The sequence below is a fragment of the Oryctolagus cuniculus genome, chromosome 10 (genome assembly GCF_051225735.1).
Source record: "Oryctolagus cuniculus isolate XC-2025 breed Fujian yellow rabbit chromosome 10, ASM5122573v1, whole genome shotgun sequence".
NCBI classification, from domain to species: Eukaryota; Metazoa; Chordata; class Mammalia; order Lagomorpha; family Leporidae; genus Oryctolagus; species Oryctolagus cuniculus.
Window position 1 is genome coordinate 6121223 of NC_142876.1, and position 16653 is coordinate 6137875.

A 16653-nucleotide genomic window follows, 5' to 3' on the forward strand; every position below is an offset into this window, starting at 1 on the left:
TTCTGGGAACACAGGCCAACTCCCAGGCAACCAAGAGACCCAGCAGGTATCTGAACAGTCAGGATTTATTTATCAGAGACATTGAGTCAGGTGAAAATCAGAAAGAAATGGAAAAGGTAGTTTGAATGATTATAGCTAGATATTGAAGAAATGGGAAAAGTGAAAAATTCTGTAAAAATTGTCAATTTGGACAAAGTAGCAGAATCTATCCTACTTTTCAGTTAAGTATCTGAGAGTTTTTTTGTAATTTCATTAAGTGCTTACCAGACAAGACAAAGTTCACATACCCATAAATTAACTATAATTTTCAAAGAACTACAAATTAGCTTGAAGACTGTAAGGTGAGAATCTGATAACCCAAGAGAGATGACTACAAATAACATTTTTCTATTGAAACACATAATTTCTCTCTACAGTTTTTGATCAAATGTCTCAAAGAAAGATTGTTCTTAATTACAAAATAAGGCTGGTTTCATCAGCCTTGGACAGATGATATCCAACGTGCTACAGAAATGGGCCTGTACTAAGTAGGACTCCTTATGTCAGCATTGCTGGAAGTTTTTTTTGAGGGATCTCAGGTTGGACTTTTAAAACTGCCTTCGGAAGTTTAAGGTTCCAAGGCAGGAATTCAGCACCAGAAACTGGAACAAATTATTCTTTTCTTGAGTTCCTCTAAATGCTACAATTCCTGAGCCTGTCCTTCTCCTTGCTCAACTCTTATGCAGGGAAACTTGTGAACCAGGTTCCAGGCCAGTGTTCTAACAAGACTTTGTGTGCTTTTTTTTTTTTTTAAGTTACTGATTTGTTTATTTGAAAGGCAGGACATCAGTGAGAGAGTAAGACACCAAGAAAGTCCTTCCATCCATTCACTTGTTCATTCCCCAAGGGGCCACAGCTGCCAGGTTTGAGCCACGTTGAAGCCAAGAGCCAAGAACTCCACCTGGGTCTCTCAAGTGGCTGGTAGGGGCCCAAGAGCTTGGACCTTCTTCCAGATCTTCTATTGTCTCCCCATGAGCGTTAGCAGGAAAATGAATCAAAAGTGGAGTAGCCAGCCCTGGAGGCAGCACTCTTACATGGGATGCCAGAGTCACAAGCAGTAACTCAACCTGTTGTGCCAAGGCAGCCCCTCTAAAAAGGCTTTGTAAGTTTGGGGATAGTAGTGTCCAGTTCCTTGAAAGTGTCTGGTTACATCAGAATAAATAAGCATCATTCTCAAGTATGACATTCCAGGCAAGACCCTAGTTGCATAACCAATGCTTCTAATTATGTTCTTTTAACAAGGACATGCAAATAACCACATTACGTAAAGAGAATGTATGCATAGAACTACACTGCTGTGAAAATAAGAACATTCATGAGTTTCAGATTTTTGAGAGTCAGCATGGAGAAAAAATATTTCATTTGAAAATGTTTCATCTCAATTTACAAAAGTAGAGCTTGCAAAATTCTTTACTTAGTGTAGGGTTAACCTTATGAAAATAAACTGAAAATAGATCTTTGTAAGAATTAAGAGTGGGAATAGGAGAGGGAGGAGGAAGAAGGGTTGGAGCATGGGTAGGAGAGAGAGTAGGATGGGAAGCATTACTATGCTCCTAAATCTGTATATACGAAATACATGTATACCTTAAATAAAATTCTAAGCAATTTTTTCAACTTAAAGACAACTTAAGGGGAAAGGGACTTCTCACTCACCCATAAAAACACCAATAATACTACCAGCAAAATCTACTGCCAGTCCTTCTCAGTTTCTTCAGTTCCATGCAATTCAAGCTTATGCACTTGAACTTGGGTTAACAGTTTCCTGAATCCATCTGCTTCTCACCTACTATTTTGGGAATCCTGATGCATCCCACTGGTAAGGGCTCTGAGTTGCTTAAATGATGCCATGAGAACCTGGGCCCAGTGTGGGTGACGCAGTGACTGCTCTCCCATGTCTGAGACAGGCCCTATGCTGGAAATGAGGCATTCAGTCTGAAGCTGACTACGAGGCTTTCAGAGATGCCTCAGAGCAAAACAAACTCTGCCTGCATATGACCAAAGAGGTGAAAGGACTGTGCCTAATTTCTTACTGATAGTTTTCAAAAACACAAGACTGTCAAGATTTTATTACAAAAACAATTCAATAAGCAAAGGGAATTTGATTTTTCTTGTGACTTGGAACAGAAGGCTATAGAATCAATCCAAAAAGATTTTAGATAAAATATTTGTAAACATAATTAACTCTGTTTTCCAAAAATACAGGAAACTATACTTAATTAATAAAAAGGGATAACATCTCCATACAGAAAAACTTCAGATATAACAACAAGCCATAGAATATAACATATATATTCCAAAATTATAGTTAAAATAGGAAAAAACTAATTCAAAGGATCATGTAGGGGCTCGCGCTGTGGCGTAGTAGGTAAAGCCGCTGCCTACAGTACCAGCATCTCATATGGGTGCTGGTTTGAGTCCCGGCTGCTCCACTTCAGATCCAACTTTCTGCTATGGCCTGATAAAGCAGTAGAAGATGGCTCAAGTTCTTGGGACCCAGCATCAGTGTGAGAGACCCGGAAGAAGCTCCTGGATCCTGGCTTTGGATTGGTGCAGCTCCAGCCATTAAAACCAATTGGGAGGTAAACCAGTAGATGGAAGACCTCTCTCTCTCTCTGCCTCTCCTTCTCTCTCTGCATCACTCTGACTTTCAAATAAATAAATAAATACATCTTTTTAAAAAAAGGATTATATAGGTCTATAGTAGGTCCTAAATCCATTATTCATAAAATTTCACACATCAGTGAAAATTGCTTCCAATTTCCAAAAATAACTACAGGTGAACCCTCAAGACACTGTGAAGATACCTGTGCCCCACACTGGAGTGTGTTTGCTCTCCAGTTCCAGTTCCCTATGCCAGCTTCCTGTAAATGTAGATCTTGGGAAGCAGCAGTGATAGGTCAACTAGTCAGGTCCCTACCACTCGTGCGGGAGACCCTGGATCGAATTCCCAACTCTAGGCTTCAGCCTGTCTCAGCCTGGCATTAGGGCTATTAAATAGCAGCTGACAGTTCTCTCTCTGTCTCTCTCCCTTTCAAATGAAATGAAACGCTGATATCCTGACCAACATTATGATTCTGCTGTCTCATCCAGGAAAAGCTGCACTTGACCTCTGACAAATAGAAGCCAGTTTTAGACAATGAGGGCACTGGCAAATCTCTAACTAATTCCAATGTAGCTTACAATTTCTGAGATTATATAAAGTAATTTTTACCCATGCTAATCTTTCCTAGGAAATGTTAAGTATCTTCTCTAATTTTATTTCCCAGGTATAAGTACTAGTAAGTACTAATAAGTACTTCCCAGTATTTGACAAAATATCAAATACATTTATTTCTAGTGCTTTCTTTTTTTACCATGAAGGACCAAATTTATTTTATCCTTTCCCAAGGACCACCTGAAAAATCTCACAGAGTTTTACTGAAAAAATAAAAAGAATTCAATTTGGGGAAGGTAAATTATCAAAAGTTGTCAGGAGATTTGAACACTTGAATAAGAAATGATCATATGGGGCGAGCTGGGCTGTTCCACTTCCAATTCAGTCCCCTTTATGTGCCTGGGAAAGCGCTGGCTCAAGTCCTTGGGACCTGGCGCCTATGTGCGAGACCTGGAAGGAGCTCCTGGCTCCTGGCTCCAGTCTGGCTCAGCTACAGTCTTTGTGGCCATTTGGGGGAGTGAACCAGTAGATAGAAGATCTCTCTCCCTCTCTTTGCTTTTAAATAAATAAATAACTCTTTTTAAAAAAGAAATGATCACCTGTTACTAAGAAACAACAATTGTCTTCCTATCTAACCAAAGTGACCACATAATATTTTAAAAGTAAGATTGTAAAGAGCCTTTGCTGTCTCCTTAACAGGAAACCACTGTTTTCCTAAGTCAAGGGCAATGGCAGTTGCTATCAACCATAAAAGGTAGTTGGGTAGGACATAGAATCTTACTCTTCAGGAAAATTGCACGGAAGATGAAAATAAACTTTTACAGACTTCTATTAACAAAACAATAATATGAAGAAATTTCATTAAGACAGAGAGAAATCCAGTTTCTAGTTTTACATAAGGATGATATCTGATATTCAAACCCTTCTGGAACATCTTATAAATAAATCCATCCAATCTTGGCCAGATTTTATCATGATAGCTAGAAGTCCTTCCTGGCAACCTTCTACAACCACAGGCACTCATGCTTTGTCCTACTTATTCCTTTTTCTTATTCTGTAATAACTATTTTACCTTAGCACAAAAACTCATCTGTATCTTGATACAACACAGTACTTCTCTGACACTAGTGCTCTTAACAGAGGCTCATTCGCATACACTGATTGTAAGCTTCAGCTACAGCAACTTGCACTTCACAGAGAAAACGGGGAGGTGCATAACTGTGAACCACCTGTTGCACACACAAAAGCACTTCAGGGCAGGACAGAACTTACAGGCACATATTGCAAAGCATTCCTGATAGCACAACATCTCACAGCAGCAAAACTGACACTCATGAACGGATGCATGTAAATGTGGCCTCTCTGTGACATGTAAACTCTGAGAGGCAAGATGTCTGTAGTCTTAAAATTATGCTTAATGGATTAGGATTTTAATATTTTATCTTTCTTATAGTGGTCTAGTGTCCTAATAAATACGCACCAATTAACTCAATATAGTATCATCCCAAAGCTTTATGTTACCTGAAGATGTTGAAAACTATCTTTAAGCCAACATACTACAAAACATAATTATTGTTGAAATAAAGTTAGTCAGAATAATGATCTTATTTTATTTTAATGTTGCACATAAAGTTACATTTTTCATAATCTCAACTATTTAGAAGTAATGCTAATTCATTCAATTAGCACACATTTAACTTAGGAGGACCCTAGTCTAGTAGATTAACAATGGACGCAAGCTTAAAATTAATAGTCCAGAGAACACATAGCTATATTGACTAAACCAACAGTGTTTAGTCTCTGTTGCCAAAGATTTGCTTAAATTAGGTGAAATTGAAATCCTAAGAAGCATGAGTTTGCTTATGAATACTTTTTTTTTTTTTGACAGGCAGAGTGGACAGTGAGAGAGAGACAGAGAGAAAGGTCTTCCTTTTGCCGTTGGTTCACCCTCCAATGGCTGCCGCGGCCGGTGCGTTACAGCCGGCGCACCGCGCTGATCCGATGGCAGGAGCCAGGTACTTCTCCTGGTCTCCCATGGGATGCAGGGCCCAAGCACTTGGGCCATCCTCCACTGCACTCCCGGGCCACAGCAGAGAGCTGGCCTGGAAGAGGGGCAACCGGGACAGAATCCGGCGCCCCGACCGGGACTAGAACCCAGTGTGCCGGCGCCGCTAGGCAGAGGATTAGCCTAGTGAGCCGCGGCGCTGGCTTTATGAATACTTTTTCAAAAGTATGTTGGTGATATGTAAATTTATGGACATTTAGAAATACAATATTATCTTTACGCCAATCCCAATACAGGTCTGTGAAGAGGTTGCATAGTCTGATTTGGTAATGTTACTTAGGACAATACCACATACACAGCATGAGAGGAAAAGGCCCTTCTGAATTCTAGGAGTACGAATACACAAATGCAGACCTAGAGACAGCTCCAGCTCCCATTCCCAGGTATCCACCATGGGTGAAGCCCAAGAACAGAATCACACAACCTATTTAAAACCAAAGTCTTCCTCTTCCCAGTAGGTATGAATACTTAATTGATTTGATCTCAAAACAGACAAACATAAAAGGCTAACAAACAAGGTCAACAGCCGGCTTTTACTCCATAGAGAGAAGATCTGTGTAAGCCACCAGGTCACTTACAGAGATGGACAGATGGTCAGTCTTGAAAGACCAAGGGACTCAGCCTCTGTCATCAAGTAAAATCACCAAAGAATCAAAATCATGTCCTTTCCATGAGACCAAGGCACAGAATAAAAAGTTAGGCCCACCATGGGAACCCCAGGTACCAGTGGGGACCGGGTACATGGGGACCACAGCCTCATGGCTCAGTGGGAAGAAGTGGGGTCTGAGAAATGAGGCCCAAGCCTTGGCACCAAGGCTGTGAGGGAAAACAGGCATCAGTATTTAAGGACATGATTGTGTTCTGGCCGCGCTAACAGAAACGTATTCATGAATAACATCTCGAAGAGGAGGAAGAGGACATGGAGTTTTGTAAACCAGTATTTGTTGAGGAAGTACTGAGCAGTCTGATCTCCATGCCCCCGTGCAGGGCTGTCTTTCACTCCTGGCCACCTCCAAGAGTCTCAGAAAATCAGTGGAGAGGGAGATGTCTCACCCTGAAGTTTCCCAGGGACACAAGATCCAGGCAAAGTTCAACATTATTCAGAACAGTGTTAGGAACAGAAGAAACTACAGATTTAATTTGCTTTAAACTAGAAGAATTCTGGAAGGGTGCCATTGTTAAGTCACCACAAGTTTTCAGGATTGAAAATAGGTCATGAGTAAAGGAGGAAGAGAGTCAGAAACATGGCCAGACTTACTCTGAGAATATTTAAAAATAGAGTTAGAACGCTAGACTTTTGGATGAAAAATCACAGAATTCTCAGCCCCTGAGAGTGAGGGTAAGTCCCCTAATTTCTTTTGATAATTATCAGTTAGTTTGTATCATTTGTTATATTATAGAAATTTACTTATCATGATACAAGCATTAGTAATAGAAACTTATATTTCAATAGTTTGTAGAAAACAAATATCAATAAGAAGTCATTCTGTATCTTCAAATCCAGTTTTAAAATAGTTTGCTATCTCTTCTCAGCCATTGGCTAAGATCAAGTGTGAAATAGTTTGCTAGATCTTTTTGAGCTGTTAATGAACAAGCACTATTTTACAGATATGGTCAAAACAGAGGGGACAAATAGGGCAGCAGAAACATTCTTGCAGTGCAGAGCTATGCTAATTTGAAAAAAATCACTGTTAATAAAAAGTTCTTTAAAACCCAGAGTGTATATATTTTCCCAAAACAACTTACATTAGCTTGGTGAAAGTATATTTTAACCAGCAAGAAAAATTATCCAACTCTACAGAAAGGAATGGATTTAATAACATACATTTAACACGCAGTGATTTATCAAAATCCCAAATCACTTTACATTTAATTTCATGTAAATCAGGGATTTGTTTTCTCAGTTGACAGCCTAGAATTTTGCACAACCTATATTGAAATGCCAATAGTTAGACTAATGTGGATGTGGTATTTGAATATTGCGTTTTGATCCATAAATCTTGGGCTCTGTCAAATCAGACAGGCAATTCACACACCACTAAGCCCAGAGGAATACATTTTCCACATTCCATGTGATTTGTTCAGTAATGAAGTTCTAATGATCATAAAAAGAAAAAAAAACCAGATTATTTTGCACCCCCAGTGCATTAAATGCAAAAATAAAACATCCCTCAGAATTAATAATAGTATCACCTGGGGAACTATTAATAATCTATCTTCATACTTTGATTCTTATATTAAAGCAATTATTAAACATTATATGAGAATACTGAAAAATCTATGTAAAATTAAATTAAAAGGTAAGTTTGGTGCAAAATTATTTTGAAATCCTATACATTGTGTTCTTTCACAATACATATCTTCCATGAACTTTTTAAAGCTCCTTATATGAATTAAGACTGTACACATGCTTTAAATGTGTTAGTTGTTTTCACTGCAATTTATATAAGCAAATTTGTAAGTCAAAATATATAAATGGCTCTTAAGCTTAATGCAACTTCTGATTTCTTTGTAGGTGGTGCTTGGTTTGTGACAACATGTCCATGGTTGACTAGGCAGATGTCCATAGTGGCTGTCAGTTACACACCAAACTGAGAGATGTAACCAGGAGTATAAAAAATTATGTAACTGGGAAAACAAGTTCCTGGAGGCCATTAGGAAATCTCTTTGACAGTGAGTAACACAAGAAATACTATCTCAAAGGGATTTCAAAACACATCAACACATCACTATTCTAGAGGGATAGATTGTCTTAGAAGACATTTTGAATGCAAATTGCATATAGCACAAATACCGAAAAGAAGCTAATAATATGAATCTGAAGGGCAACAGTGTATAAAAATAAATCTGACGCTTCACTTTCAGAGTCAACAAGCTTGGAATCCATGAGGCTTTCAAAGAAATGGATGAGCTCGAGGAAAACATGTAAATAAATGTGTCCCCAAGGCCTCTGCACGGCAACTATTCAAATAGGTGATTTTCTGCGGTCTGCACAAGCCAAGGCCCGTGGAGTTCTATTTCTCCCTGGTGTCTCTTCATGTCTTTTTGTACTCTCCCGCTCACAGCAGCCATTCCTGACCCCAGCATTGCTTATCATTAGCTTATTGTGAATAATCATAGACCATTCAAAAGGTCACATCACCAAGACACGCTAAATAAAGGAGAAAGTGGGACCTCTGGATAATCTTTCCATTAACAACCCTCAGATTGACTGCAGAACCCAGCAAGTGCAAGATACTGGGAAAGGCAAGTGCAGTACAGATTCAATGGCATACTTCAATTCAACAATATTCATTAACTCACTAAAACGCCAAAACCACTGGGCTAGGTGCTGTAGACCTACAAAGAGGAAAAGGAAAGAAGCTTTTCCAGGCTCTTGTTGTGGGGTGAATTGTACGGACTTCAATTAATATGTTAGAGCCTAGTCCGTATTATTTGAAATGGCAGCTTTTGGAAACAGGGTCTGTGCACGCAGAATCAGTTAAGATTGGAGCATGGCTATAGGCTGACCCTCATTCTGGGTGACCAGTAGCCTTAAAAGCAGGGGAAATTTGGATACAGATGCACATGCAGACAGAACCATGAGAAGATGAAATCAGAGGCTGGGGCGGTGCTGGGAGCACCCCCCACAGCCAGCGTCCCAGGGAGCAGATCCATCCTCAAAGCCGGCCGCAGGAGCCTGCCCAGCAACACTGGACCTCAGGGTTGCGGCTTCTAGAACCGTGAGGCGGTAAAATGCTGGTTAAGCCACTTGGCTTATTGAGCCCTAATAAACTCATTCAGTTTGACATTTGTTCTGGGAGGAATAAAATACAAACCTACATCCCTGGAATACAAAACAAGAATAAAAGTTGCCAGGAAGAACAAACAAAATTTTAAATTTTTAAACAAAAGTTCTGGCTGGGGGGTGGGTGAGTGCTGCAGATCAGGGAAATCTCCACAGAGAAGGGTGACAATGAAGCGAAACCTTAAAGCGATTGACAGAATTGGGGCAGTGAGATAACAATGCATGAGTTGTGGAGAGGAGGTTTATGATTACCGGAAGACAATGAGTACAGAGATACATAGAAATGTTCCTCTCGACAGGGTGAAGTGGGGCACCAAGGAAAAGCTGGGGATAGTCTGTGAAGGCTGTTCAGTCCCTACTCAGTTTTAGGGGCGGTGTGCACAGCACACACGTGGTCTTTCCCCGGCACGCGCCTGTGTGTCCTGTCGCCTCATCTTTGAAAGTCGCCAGTCATATTGGATCATGTGCCATCCATGTGGTCCCGCCTACTGCCATCACCTCTTTAAAGACCCTTTCCACAGAAGTGGTCACGCTTTGTAATTCTGGGGGTTTAGGGCTTCAACGCCTGAATTTGAAGGCGGTGCTGGAACTCAGCTGGTAGCTTGTCCTGGTTATGGAGAGGCGATACTAACTTCTCCCAGTGAGAGGAGCACCAGTCAGACTTGTCCCTGCACAGACTACTCTCCATCCTTGCTGTTGTCTCCCTCAACCCTGAGCACAACAACAACAACAAAAAACAAACAAACCCTCTCACAACCACCTTCTCTTGTGCCATGGTCCCTCCCACAGGGACATAGAGAGATGAGGATCGTGCCATCTCAGCTGAGATATGCCGACTTGTCTGACTCACGTTCACTCTCAACTGGCTGCTTGCTAATAGCGAATAAAGTCAGAATTCGGAGAACTCTGACAGCCATCCACTAAGTTTGGGCATTTATTAGTGGATTTGTGTGTTTAATGGTAGTCAGGTGCTTGGTGAGTGTCTAGCAGGCAAAGGCATCAGTAGCAAGCTGAAGACCTGAGACAGCAGGTCATGGGTGCCCCAAGGAAGACAGGAAGAGAGAAGAAAAATGGAAAAGGTCTGGAGCCGCTGGTTCTTTATTCTCTCTGCATTCAACTCCCAAGGAGGAAAGAAGTCAGAGGTTAAAATAGAGATTTACACTGTGTTTCAAAAGCTGTGAAGTAAAAGAAATCTTTCCAGGATTTGTTTACAAGGAATAAAGTAGTTGTCAGATGAGAAGTACTGTGGGAACAGTTATTAGAAATTCACCAAGAATAATTCCAAGATCTTTCCGGAGTTTCATAAGCCTCAGAGAGAAGAAAAATTACAGATACATGGATGGCTCATTCTGGTGAAGCAGTCAGAACAGAAGCTGCAGGACTGTTGAAAGAGTTCAGAGAATATGCTTTCAAAGATGCCTGTACTAAATGCGATTCTCTTTGGAAATAAAACAGCTGCCAGAGAAGTATTGATTAGACTCCTGCTAGATGTGGTTAGAACAAAAGCTTGTAATATGTTTAATGCTCCCAATAAAAATGACAGCATGATTAGGGGAATGGAAGGCTGATTAGGGGAGTAGACTAAAAAGCAGCAACTCAAAAACTGAATTAAAAGGGAGAGAAAGGACTCAATCCCCTACTCGGACTTTTAAATTTAAAATAAAATAAAAGAGATATACAAAGCTCCTATAAATGCTGTTTTGGCCAACACCTCATTTCAGTGGCACATTTTGGTGAGTTGTTATAGAATGAAGGGTAATTAGCATGACATGTTGGAAAGGAAGCTATGGAATCTTGGTTTGGTTGGGTGATCTACAAGCAATGAGGAAAAGAGCTTTGAAATTCTTCTAGTTTTGTAGCAGCTTACATGAAAAGGATGCAGCCACACCTGCTACTGGAGAAGACAGCAACCAGTAGCTCTCCTACGGCCTTGGAAAAGATGCTTATGATCTACTGAGTGAGAAATAAAAACATGGACATTACCAACTGAGGGACATGTAACTTCACAGCTGCTGATCCAGGCAATCCCCCATGGGTTTGTGAGTTTGTTGAGTGCCACAGCCTTGCCGCTATAAGCAAAGAACATGATCTTCTTGTGGTTCTGGAAGTCAGAGGTGTGAAACCAAGAAGTTAGCAGGAGTGGGCTCTCTGGAAGGCTGTGAGAAAGGATCTCTCCCAGGTCTCACTCCTCGGCTTGCAGGTGGCATCTCACGGCGTGCATGCCTGTGTGGAAATGTCCCCTTTTATTAAGGACATCAGATATATTGAATTAGGGCCCACCCTAATGACCTCGTATTAACTGAATACCTCAGTAGAGACTTTCTTACAATTGAGGCCATATTCTGATGTCCTGGGAATCGGGACTTCATCATGTGAATTAGAAGGGATTCAGTTCAACTCCCTGAGGGAGCCATCATGTGTGCATTCAAGAATGTACTCCACTTCCTTATCTTTGTGGTCTGCCAGCTTCTTCTTTACCACTGGACTCTCTGTGAAATGGCTTTTGTAAAATTCCCTCCCAGCCAGGCCCTGGGCGGCTGCAGCTCTCTGTTCCCCTTTGCTGACGGTTGGGTCAAGTTCCCTGCACAACTACCTGAGCTGATCGATGTCTCCTGCAGTCCAGATGGATTCGGCTGTGACCTGTTCTCAACCAAATCTCATCAATGCTCAAATAATCAGTTACTTGTGCCTGCCATGAAACAGAACAAAGACAATGCTGCCTTCTGATCCCAATACCTCTGAGAGATCTTAGATTTTGGACTCAGCTGTGAGACCAAACGACCTAAGCTAAGGGCACATCTCACTGTGTTCAGAATGATCACTTCCCAAACATTGCATGGATACCCAGGCATGCCCAGATATGCCTGTATCTTGGGCATGCACAGAGTTGAGTGAGCAGATAACTTCCACATCCCCCTAAGGAAAATCATACAGATTAATATATAAGAAAATTATCTTATTAGTTAATGGCATGTCAATCTCAAAGGGACCTGTTCTATATTCCTGGATAAAACATACTTTGAATTCATAGCAATTATTTTGGGGAGCTATTATACTTAAATGCTACAATAATTATTAAAATAATTAGTAGCTTATGATTGTACTGGATTGGAGCCTAAAAATGCAAGAGATAAAGGTAGGAAAAATACTTATTCTGTCTTCAGGTAACCTAAAGAATATAAAAAGCTTTCTCCTCTGGGAAAGTTCTCAAGGACATAGTGACAGAAAGTGACAGGCAGCCTCACTTTGGCAGGGACTGGTTGGTTAGGTCCATGCAGTCAGCTGCATCGGAGCTAAAGTGATGGAATGCTTGAAAACTTGATCTGAAGAGAGCGAGGCCCTGGTATTGTAAAATATATTTAGCCTATAGGCACACATGCTGTGTGTCACTGTAGTGCTCGGTTGTGTGTGTACTGCTGTGTGGACAACATGGAGATAATAGTAACACCTAAAGTCAGGGTGAGAAGGAAGTCTGTGACCACAGGCTATCTCTAAGTGAACTTTCCTTTTTGGATATCTTGGCAATGACTCCAATAAAAGGGAAAACTTATAAGATAGGCAACCTTAACTAGTGCATCAGAGTTCCTGTTTTATCCATACACAACATTAACTTAAGGTAGCACCAGTTATATAGTATCACCAACATTTTTAAGGCATTCTTAGAAAAATATTCTGTAAATCCTATAATATATGATGCTTCTTTAAAGTTTTCATAAAGTAAAAATTACCGGGGCCGGCATGGTGGCACACTAGGTTAATCCTCCGCCTGTAGCACTGGCATCCCATATGGGTGCCGGGTTCTAGTCCCGGCTGCTCCTCTTCCAGTCCAGCTCTCTGTTGTGGCCTGGGAGGGCAGTGGAGAATGGCCCAGGTGCTTGGGCCCCTGCACCCACATGAAAGACCAGGAAAGAAGCTATTAGCTCCTGGCTCCTGACTCCTGGCTCCTGGATTCAGATTAGCGTAGCTCCGGCCCTGGCGGGCATTTGGGGAGTGAACCAACGGAAGGAAGACCTTTCTCTCTCTCCCTCTCTCAATCTGTAACTCTACCTGTCAAATAAACAAATAAAAATCTTTTAAAAAAATACCTTCCACTAAAGTTAGAAAGCATATTAAAATTTGTTGTTTTATAGTTAAAATTATTTATGATGTTGTTTCCATGCACTTATTATAAGAAGTGGGAAAAATTTAGTAAAAGCCAGTTGGAGTCATTTTCTAAACTTGTTGGAATTTGTAAAAGCAGAAAGTCGATAACTTCTGCGTTTTGCTGTAAAAGAAAATCTTTAAGAATCTACCAAGAGGGGAAGAAAGTGATGAGTGTGTAGATTCATAAATTATACACAAGAATACCTGTGTTTCCACACTATGTTCAAACGCCACTTTGCAGCCCAAGAAAAGATGTGAGTGTGAACAAGTGGGTAAAACAATGATATTTTACTTGACTGTGAATTAATTGCAATGAGAAACATCTTTTGAGGGAGGAAAAAGGAAAAGGTGTTAATTCATTGTGAAGGGTAGTGTCAAGTATTAAGATATGACAAGGATCTAATTATTTGCAAATCTAGGTGACATTTCTTCTAGAAATTTTCTCTGATCTGCCAAATTCCTGTATTCCATGGCAGGCTGAGGTCCAGAGGAACATTTTCTTAGCCTTTTGTTATCATTAAGGGCACAACCTTTCTCCTGAGTTCCAGAGGTCATTCTCTCCCCAGGGATTACTTCATATTATGGTATTTTCAATATGTAATTCATACTTTTCTGTTTTTGGTTTCCCCTTGAAAGCCATAGGTAAACTATGAGATTTGGTTTTGTGAGTTTATTTTCTTTGATAAAACAGTGGTGAGAACATTTCTGGTTAGATTTTTTGCTCCTGAAACATGTCAAAAAGGGCTTCTAGCAATAAAACTCAGATGACTAATGAGAGGAGGTCACAGGTGAACTTGAGGAAGGGATGGGCAGGCTCTAGGACAATAAAAGAAACTGTGATTCTCCTTATGGAAAACTCATTATTCTCAGCAAGGCAAGAGCTGGGGAATAATAAAATATGGATGTGTGGATTAGCATTTTAAGGATATCTTTGAAAGCTTTGAATGTTTCAAGACTATACTGGGCTACTGTTCATGTATTGATCTCCAATATTCTGCCTATTTAGTTATGGACACTGGATCCTCTTTAAGGAAAAAAACCTATTTTTCACTTATTGAACTAAAACGTGAAAAATTCAGAGGTCCAGTTAAAACTTCTAATGACCTCTGTTATTACTGATATTAATGGTCCTGGGTCTTTGAAAGAAGATTTATTTCTGATTAAATAATACTTTATTATTGACAAATATTGGAGCTTCTAATAAGAAAGTTTTATCTGCAATCTAAACGCCAGTTGCAAAGTATTCTAGCAGGAGAGGAAGAACATAGATGAAAAAAGGGAAAATAGGGTAAGGTAAGGAAATGGAATGGCCTGACCAAGATCTCTCTATGTGGCACGAAATATTTACACAGCACCCCACGGAGTGCTCTCAGGGTCCCTGAAGGCAAGCTTTATGATGCCAGTATTGGTGGTGGAATCACTTAGTTTGTGCATAAGTAAATGATGGAGTTCTAGTTGGCTCTCCCGCCCCAAGAAGGGATATGTAAAACAGTTAAGATTCATCAGTTAAGATTCCATCACAGAAAAGAGACTAGAGGGGACAAGGAGAAGGAGAGATGTCTTCTAAGGGACTGGCTCAGGATTAGGAGGCTGCCTATACAAGGCTGAAGTCCATAATGTGGGCTGTCAGGAAGTGCGGTCTGAGCATTGCACCAGACGGAAGCGGCTATCCAGAAACAGAAGCGTTTTTCTTCCTTCAGGGAAACCCTTTTCCTAAAGACTTGCGGAAGATCAAGCACCTATCACCCCAGCTCTTGGCATATTGATGACTAGATTCAGCAAATGCATTCTTTCAGGGAAAAATTGACCAAATATATCAAAGAGCTATGAAACAGAGCAGCAACTCTTTGTCTTTAGCAATGCCACACGGACAGAATAATGAATGTTCAAGTGGCATCTGCAGAGAAATGGTTTGAATTACGCAGGATGAATATGACACATATGGTGATCTATTATAATGTTGTTTGCATGCTTGTTTTTGTATTTGTTTTATTGAAGCTCCTCTGACTTGGTCTTGAAACTGCTCAGGCTATTAGAAATAAGAAGGTTGGGACTTAAATATTACTATTCACCTGAAGATGTAATTCTATAGCTCAGGATTTGCTGTTGTTTGTTTTTCTTTAATGGGCTCTATTTTTTTCTAAGAAATGTCTCTTAGTGTGTATTTTCACCCAGGTCAATTTAGAGATTTTCTTATTTATTATTATTTATAAAAAGGGAACAAATTTTGTGTATTTCACATAGACTGTTTTAAGCACATAATGATACTTCCCACGCTATACTCCCTCCATCCCTCACTCCCATACTCCCTTCTCCTTCTTTTCTATTTTTCTTTAATTTTTAACAATGATATACTTTTTTTTGGACAGGCAGAGTTAGACAGTGAGAGAGAGGGACAGAGAAAAAGGTCTTCTTTCCGTTGGTTCACCCCCCAAATGGCTGCTACCGCTGGCGCACAGTGCCGATCCGAAGCCAGGAGACAGGTGCTTCCTACTGGTCTCCCATGAGGGTGCAGGGCCCAAGCACTTGGGCCATCCTCCACTGCCTTCCCAGGCCACAGTAGAGAGCTGGACTGGAAGAGGAGCAACCGGGACAGAACCAGCGCCCCGACTGGGACTAGAACCCAGGTGCTGGCGCCTCAGGTAGAGGACTAGCCTAGTGAGCCACGGCGCCAGCCTCAATGATATACTTTCAATTTACTTTATAATCAGAAGTTTAACTCTCCACTAAATCAGGAATTCAACAACAACAACAACAACAAAAAGCACCGTTTCTCAGAGTATAGACAAGAGCTGTAAACCATAATCAAATCTCAAAATGTCAACTTTTCTCACTCGGCTTATATTTTTGTATGCTGTATATTAGTTACCACACCTCGGGGAAAACATATGATATCTGTATTTTGGAGGCAGGCTTATTTCACTAAGCATAATGGTCTCTGGTTGTATCCATTTGGTTGTACAAGACAGGATTTCATTTTTTTAAAAAAGAAAATCCAGGGCGGTGCTGTGGTGCATTAGGTTAAGTCTCCTACTGCTGTGCCAGCATCCCATGTGGGCGCCAGGTTCTAGTCCCAGCTGCTCCTCTTCCAATCCAGCTCTCTGCTATGGCCTGGGAAAGCAGTAGAATATGGCCCAAGTGCTTGGGGACCTGCACCAACATCGGAGACCCAGAAGAAGCTCCTGGCTCCTGGCTTTGGATGGGTGCAGCTCCAGCCATTGCAGCCATTTGGGGAGTGAACCAGTGGATGGAAGATCTCTCACTCTTTATCTCTCTCTCACTGTCTATAACTCTACCCCTCAAATAAATAAATTAATCTTTTAAAAATAAAAAAAAAATCCAAACAATTTTACAGCCACTCTTACACAAACACAATTTGCTAATGGAACATTACATTTTAATATTTGTACAACCCATTTTTTAATGACCACTAACAATAGATATATTATTATTAAGGAATTTATC

The 16653-nt window shown here is 40.6% G+C and overlaps 1 long non-coding RNA gene across 1 annotated transcript in view; it reads right to left on the minus strand.

The window, feature by feature from the left end:
- The window catches only part of LOC149123676 (uncharacterized), a 39357-nt gene that overhangs the window by 2429 nt on the left and 20275 nt on the right, over positions 1–16653 (minus strand). The window lies entirely within an intron of this gene.